We start from the raw sequence: 19,366 nt of genomic DNA on the forward strand, positions 1-19,366 counted from the left end.
GGAAGCGCATTACGAATGGACTAGTCCATTTTTTCGTAGAATTAACGTACGATCTCTGTAGACGGTATTGGCATATGCATTCTTCGATATCAACTTCAATGATCGTGCCATTGCATGAGTAGCCTCTCAGACGTGATTAAAACAGTTAATGACGTTTAGCACGTTGTTGCATTGAGAATCGATCGCATGCTGGCGTCGCGAAAGCGAAAGCGTTTGGTCAAAACGAGATGCTTGTAATGAAGAATCTCATACAGCACGCATATCTAAAAGACATCTTTCTAATAAAATAATTTATATACACAATTCCCTTATAGCATTTTCTCGTCAAATTACGCGTGATATTCATCTCGACGAATCACCGTAAAAATCAATAATACGATTGCGGATCGCGACGATTACTTAAACGCGATTGATAAACGTTAATATCTCTCGTACGAGACGACCGAGATTCTCGTAGGAGATGAAATATCCGCCTCGCTCGACTAAACCGCCGAATGATAGACTGTTTTCGACCGAGGTGTTCACGGCGATACGCCATTTCGTGGAACCAGCGCTCGGTTTTTTGACCGAGTTGTTTACGGCGCTCGGTCTATCGCGCTACGTCATTTCTTGGAATCGACGCTCGGTCTACGGCGCTCGGCGAAACACGGTCACGCCGTACGCAGCCCATACAGCGCAAAAAGTTAAAATAATGTTACTGAAACGTTGCAATGTTGAAGTATAAATATATTTTTTACGTTGAATCTAGGTTAAAGGCCTTCACACACAAAATTCCGTAAGGACGTAAAACGTAAGCGTAAGAAAATCAACAGATCGGATTTGCTACTGCTTGCGTTATTGCCTTACGTTCTCGACTGTGATTGGTCGATTTTTTTATGCTTACGTTTTACGTCCTTACGAAATTTTATGTGTGAAGGCCTTTATGTTTGCACATTGATTCTTTATGTTGCTGCAACGTTAAAACAATCTTGAATAAATTATTATTTTCTGACACTCAAGTAGACACTTAAAAATGTATAATTCTCAAATGTACACAGTTGAAAAATTTGTATTAAATTTAACAGACATCACATGTCCCAAACGGTCCACACAAATTTTTGTGTTACTTTAACAGAATATGGATATGTTAAATGATCACACTAATACTCTGTTAACATTTTAACGCAAAATAAAAGCAAATCTCATTTGAAATAAATTCTGCGTAAACTGCGCGCCGCAGCGGGAGAGTTCTATGACACGGGTATACAAAAAATGCTACACCGCATGCAAAAATGCATCGATCGCAACGGGGATTATGTAGAAAAATAGTAGAGTGTCCAGGCTCTCCAACGATGTAAGATTCATTGCAAATAAACGTGTTTTTCTTTGTGAAAAAAAATCGGAGACCTTATCTTACAATGACAACCCTCGTACATTCTTTTACTTTTATTATTAATAAATCGTAAGAGAGAATTGATACTTTGCACAAATGAACGCGTCCAGTATTACATTTAAGATGTATGACTCTCTTTCTGGATGTCACGTTTCGATTTTTACGCTTTCGTCGATATATTTCGCATTTTACAGACTCTACATATCGTTTTATTGAGATCAAGATTGCATTCTCGATTAAAATCGAGACTATATCAGGTGACGTTGCTGTACACATTAACATGCACATGTCGGATATTAACAGATTTTCTTTCCGCCATTAATATCTTTATTTTCGATGGCGTGGCTAAAGCCGACGGTACGCGATACGATTTTTCCCCACTGGATTACTTACAAGAGCCAATCGGGATTCAGCTTTGAGTCACCTGATCGAAAACTGTGCATCCTGATTGGCTCTCGTAAGCAATCCAGTAGGAAAAATAGTATCGTGTGCCGTTGGCTTAACACGGTTACAGGCCTTCACACACAAAATTCCGTAAGGACGTAAAACGTAAGCGTAAGAAAATCGGCCAATCACAGTCGAGAACGTAAGGCAATAACGCAAGCAGTAGCAAATCCAATCTGTTGATTTTCTTACGCTTACGTTTTACGTCCTTACGGAATTTTGTGTGTGAAGGCCTTAAAGTCCAGTAAGTAAGCGCGACTTAAATTTACTGCCGGATACGCGATTATACACGCTGCTGAAAGTCAACGCGCCACTGGCTGAAACTTCCGCTTTAAAAATCGGAAGGCGCCTCGCGATCTGTCATCTCTGTGCTCTCGCCCGCCTCGTCGCGATTGGTCGAGTCCGAATTTTCCAACGCGCGATCGCAGTTTCCGATCTAACGCGGAGGAGTTTAGCCACGGCAGCCGGCGGAGCCGGGGGAGTCGACGCGGCCGTCTCGCTTCGCGTTATCAATCTCGTTTCCCGCGGAAGAGAGCCGTCCTTGCGTCCCCCTGGAAAAGAAGTCGCGCGGCGGCGGCGCGCCAAGGATCCGACGCGAGGCCCCCGGGGGAGGCTGATAGAGAAGAGCGAAATGGAAAAAGGTGTACCGTTCTCCGGTCAGAGAGAGGTAAACGAGCGGGTGGCGCGACGCAGTTCGGAACGGCGCGGAGTGGGGCGGCGCGCGCATCCCCGCCACCGCGGCCCCACGGCTGCGCGGCGCGCCGTCGCGCCGCGATCTTCACTTGTCCGCGGGACGCCGCAGCGGCAGGTACGTTGGTCGCGCGCTCGCGCACTCCGCCCGTCTCCTCTCGCCGCCCTCGACCGCCCGTGTCGTGCGATGTAAACACGGCTCGCGTTCGGCAGGTGGTCGCAGCTGCGAAACGCCGCGCGCGGCACCGCGTGCCTCGAGAACGCGGAAGAAACGTCCGCGTCGCGGGCAGAGCGTCTCGCATTCGGCGGTCGACAGTGATATCGTGACAGTGCGTGACATCCGGCCGTTCGCGCGCGCAGTGCATCATTCATTCTTCCCGTCGGCGGGACGGTGCCAGTGATCTCTCCCGCGTGCTCGCCGCCCGCGGACGACTGGGTTTCGCGAGAGTCCGAGCGTCGCATCGAGGAGTCGCCGTCTTCCTTCCTGGACACACTTGGCCTCCACCCCCCCCTCGCCCGCCTGAGACAGCAGCCCCCGGCGGCGACGACAGCGTCGTGGGAAAAGGGACGACGCCGCGGATCTATCGGTGAGTGAATTGTCACAGTTTTGCATCCTTCGCCGACGCTGCTCCCGACGCGTTCGGCGAATTTCACGCTGACGGGGGATTCAATCCCGTCGAATTGAAGTGGAAAAACGAAACGCCAATTGCGAACACTGACGTCTGTCTCCGTGTCGGTCGCGCTCGGCGTTCGTAAAAGGGAGCGGAGAAAGTTCCGGCTGGTTAGAATTTTGTTTGCTTTTGTTCGTCCTGAAAATTTCAGTTGTACAATTTATCGTAGGAAAACGGAAACTTGAGCGTAAAATTGGACGTTCGCTATTGTCGTTGACACTCGTTGGTTGAAATTAATTTCAACTCCCCCCCCCCCCCCGCCCGTAAAAATGGCCGTATCTCGGATTGGAGACACGCGCGCGGCACGTAGGCGCGCTTCTAAATAACGAAAGGATTGAAACCTTAAAAGCAACGGGAGTGAATTATGCGGCGCGCCGCGCGTTCGCGGGCCCGCGTGAATGCATGAGTAATGCGTATTGAAATAACGCGATACACAATTAGCATGCTATGCCACACGCGCGGCATTTACCCGGAATAATTTCAATAGACAAATTGTCGGGTTATTCGAGCGCGCGTCACGATACACTTCGCCGCGGTGATTAATTCTCGCGGCGCGGTGGACGCGCCGATTTTTATTACCGCGCGCGTCAAAACGACAGGACAGGCAGGCATTAATATTAATGCGCGAGGCGCTCCTCTATTTATCTGCGGCCGCAAACACGACTATTATTCACAAACTCGCGCCGTCGATATTATTTTGCAAAAAGGAAAAGCGCACTTGGAATTTCTCAAAGGCTCCGGCGGCCTTGGGACGTAACACGGTTAATCTCGAAAGCGACTTGACCCGCGTGTCCGTACGGTAAAAACGTTCGATTTAAAGGCCCCGATTCGACGCACTTTCTCGAAGAGATCGAACTCGGGAGGATCGATATCGTTAAACCTAGGTCGGCGCCCCCGGAGTCCCCTGGCCGCCAACGGCGAAAAGGAGGTCGCGATTAATTTCGTCGTGAAAATTGCGGCATTCGCACGTGGGCACGCGCGCCCGCTCGGTGACACGGCGCGGCGGAGTTGCACGCCCTATTTCCATTCGTACCTTCGCCGCGTATACGCGTGTCGCCGCGCACGTGTGCCGTACCTGTGTGAGAACGCAGGTGGTATCTACGCGTACGGTACGCACGTCCCGGGTTTCCGATTAGTTTTCGACTATCTCGCGCGACGAAACGCCGCGACACGTTCTCCCGTGACTAGTCGGGTTAATATCCATCGGAGATACGTCGTTGTCGTGGAATTTTTAGAGGGAACGTGGACGCGGAAGGTCCATTACATTTTGGGCGATGCTCGGCAGCGCCTGTGGTGTGCGGTTCTGCTCTCAATATAACGCCGTTAGGAGTTTCAGAATTGCATTTGGCCGTGAATTAGGGGACTTGTCCGAATTATTCCGTTTTTCCAGGGCTGGAAAGTAACACGTTATTTGTAACGAAGTTACTTTTTTTGGTAACTCTAACTTCGTTACTTTCTTCTCACCTGTAACTGTAACTTAACTCAGTTACATTAAGAGTTACTTTACATATATTTTAAACCTCCGCAGATCGCAATAGCGTTATTTGCCTTGCATTTGCGCATAAACACCTTTATCGACACTTTACGATTCAAATGCAGATTTGATATTTTTATTTTCAAACCAAATTTATAAGATATTCTACCGCCAGCAAATATTATAATAAATAAGATGAATAATTGGACACCACTGGCAACAGGAAAACTTCCTTTATTCGCACAACGTTTCGGTTATGGGTTTTAGCCCTTGTCGAGTGTAAACTAATTTTTATTTTCATTGCAAGAAAGTAACTGCAAAGTAACGATTTATTATTTTTTTAGTAACTGTAACTGTAACGCGTTACTTTTCAGAATTGGTAACTTGTAACTGCAACTAGTTACATTTTTAGCAAAAAAAAACTGTAACTGTAACTAGATCATTTTATAAAGTACCTTTCCCAACTCTACGTTTTTTTCTACACTGACAAAAAAATTTTTTAACTAAGTAAATAGATTTACTGAAAGTTATTTTTTTACTGAAGTAAATATTTATTCTATTTACATAAAAATGTCAAATATATTAAGTAAATTAATTTAAATCAGTACATTTTCTACATTCAAATAAAGATTTCATGAGATATAGAATACTATTTATTAAATAAAATAATTGTTTTTGTTAAATAAGAAATCCAATTTTCTTCGCTGTGCAAATTACATCTTAGTAAGCATTTTATAGAATTAAAATAACATTTTTTTAATTTAAAATGATCTATTCTGTGATATTTAATAAATGCTTAAATTAAAGCAATGCATGTTTTAATTTGTTTATTATTTTTGAAGTTTAAGTTAATGAGCTATTAGGAGCCATCTAATGAATAATCTTCTTGAGTAGTAAAGTAATATATTTTTTGATCAGTGTAGAAACACGGTAGGAGTAGACATTTAAGAAACAATAATAACTAAGCACTTCCGATCGGAATCCGTTCCAAAAGTCCCGTCATATGTGCTCTGTTTAGACGTCGCGTTTCAAAAAACTTGGCGTCGTTCGTAAACCTTAATTGCACGTAATCGTCGAGGGTGACGAACCATCGTGTATTTTTAAATCGCACCATTCGGAGAGGAGGAGGCTCGAGAAAGCGAAAGGGTGACGAAAGGGAGGAATGGAGCGTAAGCGAAGAGGAAAAGAGGTACGGCGAGTCTCTCGCGATCCGCTGCCGAGCCATCGATCGTTTCGCAGTGACTATAAATCCCGAAACGGCGGATCGGCGGCCCATCGGGGGCCGCGTTTAGTTACGGCCGCGCTCGTTACTTGCCAAGCCCGAGTGCCGTCTTGTACGCACGTGCGTCTCGCACGACACACGCACACGCGGCGATATTGCGCGTGTCGTACGCACGGTTGGGAGAAATTTCGTTTTCATCGTGCGCGATCCAGATTTTTCAGCGCCAAGAGTTGTTGTTGTTTACTTGTAATAATTGCCAGCTGCAGGTGCTGAACCTGTGCGAGAGAAGCGGTTATTGCGGCCGTGCCGCATTACGGGAACGCGCGGCTGATTATCCTCGTGATTTATAGGCCTTAAACGTGGGAAAGCCGCCGCTTTTTGCGCGTTACGTTCTAAATTTTTAACTCATTTAGGCTAACGATCGATTTAACCCCGAAAACGATATTACGACGTTCGGGACACGCAGCTATCGTTGGAGATTATTTCCGAGGTCGGTGAAACGTTTCTCTCTTTTCGTAGCTCATCTTGAAACGTGTTCCTATTTAATCCGCTAATAATGGCGGAAACTCTTTTATCGAATACCATTAACGGAAACTCTTCTATCGTCTATTACGATGGCAACTTTGTCGGCTGGCGAAAAGTTCTCTAAAAATATCTTGGAAAGTTTTTGTGTCTTGTCTTATTGTAACTGGAGGTCGAAAGCGGAGCATGAAAGGTTTGCAGTTTAAAGGTTTGCTCGAGAAGAATCGGCGATAATTAATTCAAAATACAGAAACCACGAGTTACGTACATTTACGCGAATGTTCTCAAAACTGTTCCAGTCGAGATAAAATTATCCGTGACGGAACCTCATGTCGAGTACGGTGGAATTATTTTGTACATCTGATCGAGTCCCACCGTGTCTTGTTTTCCACTCGGCGTGAAAAAGACGGGCGCAGATCGCGACGGATATTTCCAGGTAAAAAGAATAGTCGCGCGCGGCGGGCGAGAGCCTAAGGCGAAACAATGCCGACGGAGATGAGCGCATCTTTCCGCTTGCAGCCAAACACAATGCGCGATTTTTACGAGCACCGGTCGGTGGAGGAGATGTTATGGCTTTCGCGGGGTATAACCGAATGAGAAGTGGCCGGACGCGGACAGCTGAAAAATTTTCGCACGACTACATCTCCGCGCGAGATTCCCCTGCACCGCGGCTCGCCTATAAACGCCCGTATTCCTGCCGCGTCTCCGGAATGTCGTTTCCCTCCCGTCGCCGCATCCTGCGAGTTTTCCCGCTCCACATTCATTTCCCCGCGCGTGTCACTCGCCAATAAACTAATAGCCAATTCGGTTGCTTGCACCAGCGCGCACTGAGTGCACACTAAGGCTTGTTTATACACAGAGAAAAAGGTTTCTTTGGATTTAGTATTCTTATTTATTTGATCGAGATTTGTTTCACTGAAACAACATGTGCTTATACGAAACATTATTTGTTTGAATCAAAATTTAGTTGTTTCATTTAAACAATGTCTATTATTTGATAGAAAAAATACTATTATTTCAAGTAATATCTATCAATTAAATAATTGTATTATATGGCCAAGCGCCTCTAAAGTTCAGTGCTGCCACTAGATGGCTGCCGAACTCGTAAGTAAAATCACGGCGGTCAGACAGAAAGCGATCCGCATCGGCAGACGCAGTCTGATCATCTAAGTAATAGTCTATTCTTTATAGTTGATCATAGTGTACTAATTCAGTGTTTATTTTTCTTCTTCTATATGAAGAGAAAATTATACTGTAGAGGGAAAAAGATGTATGTACATTTTTTCACATATTTTTTATCAAAGGATAATGTTGCTTGAATAAAACAGTAACATCATTTAGAATCTAAATTTTAGATGATAGAGAATATACCTTTTGTTTCAAACAAATATCAAATTTTTGTTTGGATACAACAAAATTTATTAAATCCAAAGAAATTGTTTTCTACGAACGGAGAGTTTGCTTATTGTCACCAGTAATGATTAAAAATTGAGACGGGAAACTTGTAGTCAACCCAACTGGCTAATTATTTAATTGATTTATTACACAACGTTTCGACCCTATTCTTTTGGGTCCTTTTCGAGTGATACTGCAAAAACAACGCAGTTATGAACAATGTAGGTTAATACATAAGGATTTAGTTAAATAGTTAAAAGTTCAGTAACGCACCTAAGTCAATCATCGTCGTCAAATAAGACAGAGTCGAGTTATAAAATATGTATACGTGTGAGCACTGTGGTAGCTGAGCTCGAACTAATTTGTTAGTCACGTCTTAAGAACAATACAAGGTGATTTTGATTTTGTTTTCTCTGTGTAGTCAGTTCTCATATTTAACTTGGTCTTAAATACATGTTCAAAGAGTATATAGTCAAAAAATGATGGGTGTAAACGTTGTACAGATCATTTTTCTGGATAAGAAATATTGCAAAAGGAATTTAAGACGATCTTTATATATAAGAATTGACTGTAAAGGCTTCGTGTACACTCAGTGCGCACTAGTGCAACCAACCGAATTCGCTACAAGTCGGAAGCGCTCTTACCCCTTTTTACCAGAGGGGAGATACCTTTTACCGATCATCTTACTTTAACAAGTGGTTTATTATTTTTTTTCGGGATGATCCGCGATAAGTTTCCGCCGATATGTATCTTACTCGCCGCAACGCGTACCAAATCCCCGTGAAACGTCTCGAGGTGAAGTAGGAAAAGTCCCCAAAAATGTCAAAATGCGGTTGACGCGTCGGCGAAAGACCAGCCCTTCTCTAATTCGGTCGCCGCCAGACGATCGTTCGGCGGAAACGATGCGCGGATCTGCAGATCTCTGGTCGACAGAGTATGGAAAATGACCGCGGAAAGGTAGCCCCTCCGCATTGGTAGAACGTTAACGTGCCGTGACGTTGCCCCGTTAGAATACTCGGCGGCGGCCTACCATCCGCGTTCGTGCGCCGATCGTGAACTTTATATTTGCACTCCTCCCGTCGCGCCGCTCCGCGCCGAATCCGCATCTCGCCCTCCGCGTCTCCGATAGCCATCTTTTCTCGCAAAGCCGGCGGTTTCTCGCGGCCCGAAATTCGCGGCCCCCTTTGAAAAGTCCATCATTCACGCTCGCGAGTGTCCTTTTTCACACCTCGCCTAATTTCAGCAGACGCGAGTTAACGCGGCGTAACGTCGCCGCGAAGGTTTCGTCAGCGGGCGACACAGGTGTTCTTATTTCGCGTATTGTATTATACGTGCGTTCCATTGTCTGATGATTACCCTTGCGTTGTATCACGTGGAGGAAAGGATGTTATTTGCGCATTAATCACGTTATCGTGCCGTGCGTCTCGGTCGTTCGTCTTGCGAAACCGTATGATTCTTCATTTCAGTCGAAAGCGATATGATTATTCCTGATATTCAAAGTTTACGCGTGCCTGAGAGGCATCGTAAATCCAGATAGCGTGAATCAATATAATAAATCAACGGGTAATGTAACCGCGAATTCGCCGCGTTTATACGTACCGGTTAGCGTCGTAATTAATTGAACGTACGCGGGGAATGTAGCGATGGCGCGCTCATAGATTCGCAAACGACGCCGAGGTAAACTCGCGGAGCGCCCTGAGACGCGCCGCGCATAGCGGTTTTCGCGGTTTACGCTCGTAGGCCGAAGGTGAGACGAAAATTGAATGACCGTCGCGAATGAAACGCGGCGGAGGATATTTGGGAGAGGGCCGCGACGATGACGGCTGCACGCTGGAATTTCTCGACGAAAGACCGAATCTGAATAGCCGTCGGTAAATTAGTAAGGTGCGTATCAAATATGACGGTTGGAATAAACGGTGACCCGCTGCGCGTTTTCGTCATCCGGCTTTTGCGCATCGGCGACGAGAGGCTGACTCTGGCCGCGCCGCTCAAGGCGATGGCGTCTTGAAGATTAGCCGCGCGTGTCACCATCGACGATGATCGATTTGCTTATTGAGTTTACGCATCGTGATGTATCGACGCGACTTACATGCTGCTTACGTAATGCCCGGCGTTGCTTTTACATTCTTTGAGTGTAAATCTTGTATCGACGTTGGTACGTGTCGGATAAAAGACGAAGAGTGTCTTAATTGGGAAATTGATGGGCCTTTTTATTAATAACACATTTATTATTACTTCGAAAATGTCCTTAATAGAAAGCTTGACGAGAAATATACCGTCTATTAATATTGTAACGTGCGAAGACTCGAATTATCCGCGCGAGGCATTAATTAATACGTGTGGCTATGGAGACGAGAGTAAGAGGTCAGAGTCTCATCCGAGCGGCATGACTTGGCGTTCCAGCTCTCACCTTTTGGATTTTGTGGGTCAAGCAGGTTTCAGGTTAACGATTATTGCGCCTCTCGCCTTCCGAAAGGTGATCGATACCATCTCCACGTGACGGATAACTGAATTAAAATGAGATGAAAGCCATTCCTCCTTTTCTCTCTCTCTCTTTAAAATACTGCCTGCTTTCCTTCTAAATAATTCGCAGTCGCGTTCGTTGCCGGCCAAGTTTGTCGCTAAAAGCGATAACAACGAAATAACATTGTAAAGACGAAACAGCTCGATCGAAGACTGTATTCGACAGGACTTTTATTTTTAATTGTAAGCACTTGACGCGATTTGCATCCCGCACTCCCACGCGGCGGTTATCGCCACGGTAAAGCAGCCCGTGCCGCGGATCTCCGCGGATTCTCATCTCGTTTGGGTTGCCGGTAACCTTGGTACGCGGAAACGAGACCTTGGCGTGTGCAGACCGCCATAAACTCTTACCTAATGTTAAGGGGCTCGGGGAGATAAGGGCAACGCGCGGCGCGAATGGCGAGCGCGCGATATAGCGAGCCTCGTTCGTCGTGCTCAATGGCTCGAGACTTTCACGAGCATTCCTCACAACCGACGCGTCCTCCGCACGTTCTCTCTCCGCGCGAGAGGCTCCTCTCGACTCGGAGTCTCCTCTTTTCTCTTTCTCTCTCTCTCCGCTCCGTTCATCTTTCAGCCGCGTTCTCCACCTGCCTCGCCCATCTTCGACTGCCGCGCGCGCGTGTTCGCTCGCCGCCTGCATTTCTGCGAGGCAGCGAAGGAACACGAGCAGCGCGTCGCGGAAGTCCCGTTTAACCTCTCGAACTCTGATTTACGAAGCGCCCGGTTCGCCCGTGGAATGTTCATTTGAGATACAATGTCGGCGGTACCGCTACACGCAACCGCGAAGACACACTCGTTAACCCTTTCGAGTTAACGCCCGTTAACGTGAAATGACGCCGGCACTCTGGGTGCGACCGCACGTGTCTCTCGGAGCAATCCATAAATTTTGAACTGTATTAGCCGCAGGTTTCACTCCAGGCAACTCCGATACGCGCTATTGCAATTCGACGGCGCATATTCCGCGGTATTTTGCTCTCCATCATTATTGTTGGAGCATAAATTTGTTCGCTGCACGTGTCAGGGACCACCAAGACCGGTGCTCGAAATAGTTTTGAATATACATAAGTCAAGCATTCTTCACAGCAGAGCGACACTCTTTTCTTTTTTAACGAGACGTTCCCTCACTTTCTCACAATACGTGTATACGTATATGTCATTCTGTGTTCGATCTCTCCTAATATACTCGTGCATATTTAAAGGGGGGAATTTCGTCATCGAGAGAGAAGCCCGCGTGTCTCACGGTTCTACATTTCCGGTTTATCTTTCCAATAAGCACCGGCTGCTAACGCCTCGCTTCTTTTTAAGCCGGGCAAACAACTTCCGAGGACCGTAGGTCAGGAGAGATCGTAAATCTCCACCTTAACTGAGACGCGATCTCGGTAAACTTTCGTGAAGCGTGCGGAGCCTAAAAAGCGCGGCTAATATATTCTGCCCTAGAGATCCTTGACGTGGATTTTTTTCAAGTATCGGCTGCGCACTGCACATTCATGCGCAGCAGCGTAACACTCGTTTAAACTGTTTGAGACGTCCCAGGTTGTTTTACAATTTCGGGGATAAACTTTTTGCTATACATATCAAATTGAAAAGTACACCGTTCAATTTGTGGCGTTGAATTTGACTCGACGAGTAATCGCCACTGCTCCTACCCAATTATTTTTAATTATCACGTGCTTATTCAACCTATTTTATCTTTTGGTTCTTTTTAACCTCGACGTTTAATTAAATTAACGACATTGAGTGGATGTAGAGAGAAGCGAAATATGAAAAGACTTTGCACGATATTTCTGTTTGTTAACATTCGCATACATAACTTTTAAAGACGAGTATTTATAACGCCAGTGTTTTCTCGGTCATACCTGGCGTTTTTAATAATACAGAAAATTTCTTGCGAAAAATATTACCTCAGCCATCAGGGTTTGAACCTGGACCTCCCTACACTCCAGGCGGGCGTCTCACCAATTCGTCCACCGAGGCACATGATAATTTGACGCAATAACAGTATAAAGATGTTGTCTACGTTGAAGTATTTATACTAAGTACAATGTTAAAAATCATTTAGAAAAGAATGACGTGGGCGTTTTTGATTTCGGGCTCCTCGATCGTGTGTAACGTTCATATTACTTGAATATGCCGATATACCTGCGTTACATGATATTTACGTAGGAGAAAGTCGGACAAGGCGAGGAGGTGCGATGCGTTTGATTTACGTAAATAAAAATGCCGATGTGTAACCAGCCGGCCACGCTCATATTTGATCGCCACGGCGATGGAAAGGCGGATGTTAAAAGGATCCGTGCCGCGAGGGAAATTGCGCGACACGTAAGAACGAGCGCGCCTCGCGCTCTCGTGCCACGTAAGAGGGTAAAGCTCATTTCCCGCCGCCCGCGTCGGTCCCTTCTTCATTCTTTGCATCGCGTGTGGTTTCCCAATGGTCCGGGACCGAGCACGAGCGCTTATTCAAAATGAAATTGCCCGAGCAGTTCCCTTTCGCCTTACGTATTCGTATTCACTTTGCCGGGGAAATTATTTCAGACGAGATTAGATCGCACAGTTGTACGACGGGGCTTTAATATTGTTTCAAAAGTTGACTTCCTCGGAAGAGTTTTAATCCATTTTTGCCTCCTCTCTTTGGAGACAAGTACGTGTAGCGACATTTATTAATATTTTTTAAATCATATTGTTACGTCTAGCACATAAGTATGTAATCTGACGTCCTCATTTTAGTCCAGTGAGCCTAATGGCATTTGACCACGTGTCGTATGCCGACTAGAAGCTGTAGAATGCACTTGAAAAGGGCCAAAACCCATGGCCGAAACCTTGTGTTCATAAAGTTTCCCCGTAGCCAGTTGTGTCGGATTATTCGCCCTGATTTTTAACTAATTACTGGCGATTCAATATTCGCAAATTTTGCTTTATTAACATTTGTCGTTTCAAATATAAGTTCGGAAGGTGGGATGCACGAGTATTTTCTTTTTAGTTAACCGCGGAACATTTTTTTGGAGCGAACTCGCTAAAAATGGCGTCGAGTCGTCTCAGTTCTCAGCCACCTGAGAGTAATGCGAATGAATCGCGGAATTCCCCCGATTAAACCGTGCTTTTCGTTTACGATAGGTCGTAAAACAGCCCGCGCGGCGATGCACGTGGGAGCGAAGAAAGCCCGGGTATTTCTAAGGATTAATATTTGACGTGTGTCTCGGTCGTTCACGAGCGCTAAACACCGGCGCGCCGCTCGAACGGTTTCCATGCAATATTCATCGAACCCTGAATAGCGGTAGTGCCGTGTGTGTATTCCCGAGAAATGATTATCCTTTGAAAGGATCTGCATTCCAGCGGGCCCCTTTTTGCAAGGCCGGACATTATGGTCTCGATGCGGTTGCGTAACGTACACACGCGCGCGCGCGCGCGAGAGCCCGCGTCCTTTTGGCCTCATCAACGTCGCGCACATTTCAGCTCCATTTCATTTTCGTTTGTTCCCCGTGAATAGCGTTGAATTTCATTCAAGAGGAAAAAAATTTATTGTGCAATAAAATTAGAACGAGAGAGAAAGAGAGAGCGAGCGAAAGAGTCTGTAGATCTTTTATGCCGCGACATTTAAAGCACCGAAAGAATTGGCTTTAAATTGCCATGATAAAAGACTACCGTTTGAGACAATAGACATTCTCTGCTGGAAAATACTCAATTTTACGTATTTTTATATTTTACGTCCTGTATTCTTTCCGCTACCGAAAGAAAACAGCGAGTAGTCGCCGCTGCGCCTATTCAATATGTCATTAATTAACTAATGCACAGTGAAGTGAAAAGAAACCATAAATGGGTTGAATAAACGATGTCGTTATTCTTTTAGCTACAATTTTTATTGTATGTTAAAATAATAAATTTTACTACGCGTGAAAGCATAAAAATAGCAACGTGTCGAGCGGCGGTGACTACTCCATTGAGTTAAATTCAACACCACAGTGTACGTATGTCAGTAAAGAGCCGGCAATAAATATCGACGGATCGTTTAGCTAGCTAGTAATTCCTGCGTTAATTGTCGCTTGTTTCAACCGGATGGCCAATTGACATGCCCCCGACATCGCGCCGACGCGAATGTAATAACTTGGCGCTAACGTAGCGCACGTGCGCGCGTCGACTGCGAATTCGAGATCAGCGTCTTCCTGCAATTATTCCAAACTCGTCACGTCCCAACGGCTGAATAAGCGGCCGAAGAATCGGACGGGAACGTGCGCCGTGCGATCCTCCCGATATCCGTACGCAACTCGGCGATGTTTTGCGGAGAGGAAGTCGCGCCGAGCCGCGGGTGACTTGTCGGCGATGCGTAACAGCTTTATTAACGCGACACGTAACGCACCGTCATTAATGCCGCGCAATTGAGTGATTACTAGAGTACACTGCGCACGCCGTAATTCACAACGCGGCTGCGCGACCCGTCGCGCCAATTTTTCGCTCCACAGAATTCGATCTCCTTTTTTATGAAGCGGAAAATTGTCGGCTTCGCGTCGGCCGTGCACGCGCTGTCTCATCACCGCTGATTGTTTTCTCAATTAGAGTTTCAATTTAGATTATCTCCTCGGCGAGAGCATCTCGGACCTGAAGCAGAACTTGACGTCCGGTTCCCGTCTTTATCATTCGAGAGACACTTGAAAGCCCAATCCCCCTCGCTGTGTTTTACGAGTATTTTTCTTTGTAGAATTTAATGCGATGGCTTACGTATTCATCTCGCGCGTACGCATTCATGCGGGGATACGTGTGTGCAGTAAAAATAAACGCATCGCGTCGGCGATGCGCCGGTCGCATCGACGTTTATTCGCAATTGACCGAGTCGGTCGGGGAACAAGGAAGCCGCGAGTGAAGCTGGGTAAAAGGGCAACGTTATGGTCGTAGGAGAGGAAAACGGCGGGCAAATGCGGAAAGGGAGACGCGAGGGGACTAATGGTCCTGGGTGTACAGATACTTTCGTGAGCGTTCATCGGCAGATAGATGCAATCGCGCGGAAACGTGGCTCGTTGCGCGCTGCGCCGCGCCTGATCGCGACGTAAAAGTCCCTCGGCCGCGCGGCAGAAATGATTATCGCTCCTGCGAGTCGAAGAAAACTTACGCGTGTATACAGGCGTAATTATATGTGCATATCCCGGCATGTAACACACGGGCTGAAACGGCCCGTGAGCGCTACGAGCAAATAGCTGCGAGAAAGAGGAGGAGGGGAGAGCAGAGCGCATCCGCATGCGTGCCTAACCCGCGAGTGTGCTCGCGCTCCGAGCTCGGCGATTATTTTCTCTTTACGCGGCGATTGTTGGAGAAATCGTGTTATAACTTAATCCGCGCCCTCGCCTTATTAGAATCGCGACTTTTACTCGCTCGCGCATCGCCAAACAAAGGCTGGCGCGCGCGCGCGCGCGTATCGAGTTTTCCGAGCTGATAAAAGAAAGGCAGTTCTAGTTGGCGATCCCCCTTCGGCTCGTCTCTCTCCTTTCTATATCTGCCGGACAAAACGCCGCGTCGCCCGGGTGATTCATTCCCTCGAGCACGGTCGCTGCGCCGGAACAGTTCCATTTTACGATGTTCATAAATATGCGAGATGCGTTCACAAATTACAGCGAGACGTTCTCGCGCACAAAGGTAGAAAGTGAGTGCCCCGCGCGGTACGTGGCGCGGCGTTACTCTATCAGATCGCCTCTATACCGCGAGCGAGGACGTTGCGCACGTAAACGGCGTACCGGCGCCTATTGTGCCTCCGGCTCGGGGCGATCGTACGTAATGTGTTTTGGTCGGATCCTAATCTCGACGATGGCTCCTTTCGTATGGCTCGTGCGCCGTATAAAACGCACACGCTTCCTCCGGCAACACGCCTCACGTGTCCGGCATAGCTGATCTCTGCGCGCGGCGCATATACACTCGTACACATTCGACATATTCGACTCCTCGCCTCCCTTCGCCACGAGCACGCCACCTCCTTTGTTCTCCTCTCGTCCCGCGGCGGCGTGCGTAATATTGTACGTACGTATGGGAATGTGTGTCAGCGAAAGTAATGACGGGGGGGGCAACGAGCCGAAAAGTACACGGCCCTCCGACGAATCGGCCGTGATTCCTTAGAAATTACGCTTCGATCCTAGCCATCGGAAGTCTGATCAGTGATAGTAATCACGGATTGTAATGGCACGCGGGATTGCACGTGACCTTCTGTACACCTGTAGTCTTGCCGTCTACAAATTATATGTTTAATGAAGCTAATCTCCAGCCGAGAAACGCGGCTCCTATAGATTGTAGTGAAGAAATGCGAATCTTCTCCAAAGTATCTAATAGTCGAACTGCGATGTAGCATGCGTTAAGATGGCGATCGGGGAGAGAAGAAATTGCTCTACCCTCTTCCTAGTCTCCAGCGACGATAGTGTAGTAATAAGGGGGGGGGGATGAACATAAATGGTCATCAATTTGCCTGCCACTCTTACTTTGGATTCAGACAATCTAGGCGTAGTTGAGCTCGGCCTGATCGATTTTAGCTTATTTTACTCGGTTCTCGGCGTAAGAAAAGATGTAAGGAAAGGAGGGAGCGCCATTTTGCCACCAATTTGCTCCCCGCTCTCACTTTTCCCCTATCGTGGCGCGCTTGCTAAAACGAGAGAGAAAGAGAGAGTTAGACGCGTAGACTTTAGCAATTGCGTTCAATTTTAGATGCTATTTTACGCGAGCGTATCTACGAGGGAGGAGGAACGAGCGCATAGGGGAGGAAGAGTTATTCCCTGCGATCTACAGATCGACGCGTCGACGAGGAACGTGGCCGGAGGGCTCGTACACCACTTTAAATCGGCGAGAAGCGAGAAAGAGAGGTGGGATAGGGGGAAGAACGGTGGCTAGGCGGTACCCGGGCACCTTCCGCGCACGTACCCGGGCTCCCATGGGCTCTCTTTCTCTCTCTCTCTCTCTTGCACGCGCGCGCGCGCGAGCCACCATCGGCTCCTCGTTCCGCGTAGTCCATCGAGATATCCGAGCCTATAAGTGATCTTAATGACCGCCGCTGGCTATAAAGTCCGAGATTCCTCCGCACCGGCAGCGGATTCCACCTCGCGCACTCCCCTAACGTTACGTAGCCCCGGCGCAACGCCGCCGCCGACGCCGCCGCCGCCGCGCACACACGCACCGTTTGCATAATGATTCGTAATGACATCTTACCGATTTACAATCAATCGATCCCCGCGCGGGCGGATAAGCTCGCTCGATTTCGAGGTGCGCTCAAATTGGCGATAGATTTTCGCGTACGAAATGCGAGATAATATCTGGATTTATGGCTCTGCCGGAGTTAAGGAACGCACACGCAGGGATAAATTGATTACTCCAATTATATCGAGACGGTGATGGATTACTCGTAATTATGACTGTAGACACTGGTATATGTGCCTGAGGTTCCGGTTGTATCTGTAATGACTCTTAATGATATCTATCCCGCGATCGATTGACCCGGGGAATCGAACGAGCTCGAGATAAGCTCGTTCGATTGCAATTGTTACATCTGTAATAGATTGAAAAATTAATATATCTAAATTCATAGCTTTCGTACGATTCGCAGGCGCTTAATGTAAATATAGAGGAGTAATTTGATTAATCTAATTATATCGAGATAACAGGGAATTGCAATTCCTTGTCAATTACAGGTCCTAAACAATTACAGCCGTAGACATTGGTAAATGAATCTGAGTAGGTGTGACGGGCAGTAATAGATTCCTCTTTAATACAATTGAGTGCTAGAAGACACGACGTCTGTTTCGATTCAGTCTGGTTGGAAGATTAGTGAGGTACTATGTTGGTTAAAGCATATTCCGTGACGAAACAGCTTCCTACATTACACCTGGCGACTCTATTGTATACTTGCATAATGACTTCTACTGGCATCTTACTGATTTACAATCTATAAATCTTTGGCCATGCAGCTCCAGATAAGCCCGTCTAAGTCTTGTGTGTTACCATTGTTAGAGATTGATGGCGAGTATCTTTTATTGCAAGTTTAAATCTCTAGATCGACTGCCGATAGTCTTCGTTGAGCACATCATCGAGTGGCATTATATTATAATAAGGTAGAAGACAAATGTATAAACGTGAAAGTTACGAAGGAATAGATATTTTACCTCGCACTATTAGGAAACAAAATTACTAGGATAAACCTCGTGTCATGTACGACGATAAAAATATATTGTTCTTTTGTGATTTTGTATCGCGTTACCTATTTTTGAACGTAAAAGGTAATTCAAAATGTGATAAACTCTTACAACTTTTCTTTATCATAACAATAGAGACATTTACTCAAATTATTCTCCATTTTACTCGAAACTTTTCTTGAAAGTTTACGAAGAAATACGCAAGTATCCTCTTTTCTGCATCCGTTTTTCCGTATGAAATTCCTCGCGATAACCACATTAGTTGGAAAAAGCGGAAACGCGTTTCTTCCTCGACGAACAAACTCGCCGCTCGTCGACTCGACGAGGTGACTCGCGCGAAATTATCGCGAGCATCGTGCGTAACGCGAATTGCCAAGAGTCTCTCTCTCTCTCTCTTTCTCTTTCTTCTCTTGCCGTTGCCGGCCGATCTCTCGATCGATAGTGGTTTTCTCGTGCAATGTGATTTCTTATTTTCTCGCGAATGCGCCTTTTCGGGTTTGCCCGCGTGCCGGTTGGCTTTGCCTTTCACGCGAAAATCGGGACCGGTTCGCCGCGTTCTCCGCGCTGTCGTTCCATCGTTGGCGTCGTCTTCTTTGCGCGACTTTGATCGCGCCTCAAACGGTGGTGTCACGAGTGCTCGATCCATTCTCTCTCTCTCTCTCTCCCTCCCCCTGTGTTACTGCATGCAGGTTCTCTCGCGGTATGCGTCGGACCCGGGCCGAGCGAAAGTGAGCCACGTTCTTTCCAGAGATGCCGATGTTATTACGGAGTATTGATACATTCGGATTGATGCTTTAACCTTTCGAGGTGTAAGATTGCGATAGTATACGATTGGATACTTGGGTTCCTCGATAAGATATTGTTTCCATCATTCATGCCATTCTTTGACATCGCGAAAGACAT

At 46.7% G+C, this 19,366-nt stretch overlaps 1 protein-coding gene across 4 annotated transcripts in view; it reads left to right on the forward strand.

The window, feature by feature from the left end:
- The first annotated feature begins 2,586 nt into the window (after positions 1–2,586).
- LOC105564486 overlaps positions 2,587–19,366 on the forward strand; it is an 81,202-nt gene continuing 64,422 nt past the window's right edge. For 2 of the 4 annotated variants that reach the window (XM_012016880.1, XM_012016881.1), the window contains exon 1: positions 2,589–3,093. The gene's annotated coding sequence lies outside the window, so the exon portion shown is untranslated. Of the gene's footprint in view, positions 3,094–19,366 lie in introns of all 4 variants that reach the window. The other 2 variants (XM_012016883.1, XM_012016882.1) reach the window with 2 other exon arrangements.

Source organism: Vollenhovia emeryi, unplaced genomic scaffold (assembly GCF_000949405.1).
Source record: "Vollenhovia emeryi isolate VEMERY1.0 unplaced genomic scaffold, V.emery_V1.0 DF939164.1, whole genome shotgun sequence".
Classification (NCBI taxonomy): Eukaryota; Metazoa; Arthropoda; class Insecta; order Hymenoptera; family Formicidae; genus Vollenhovia; species Vollenhovia emeryi.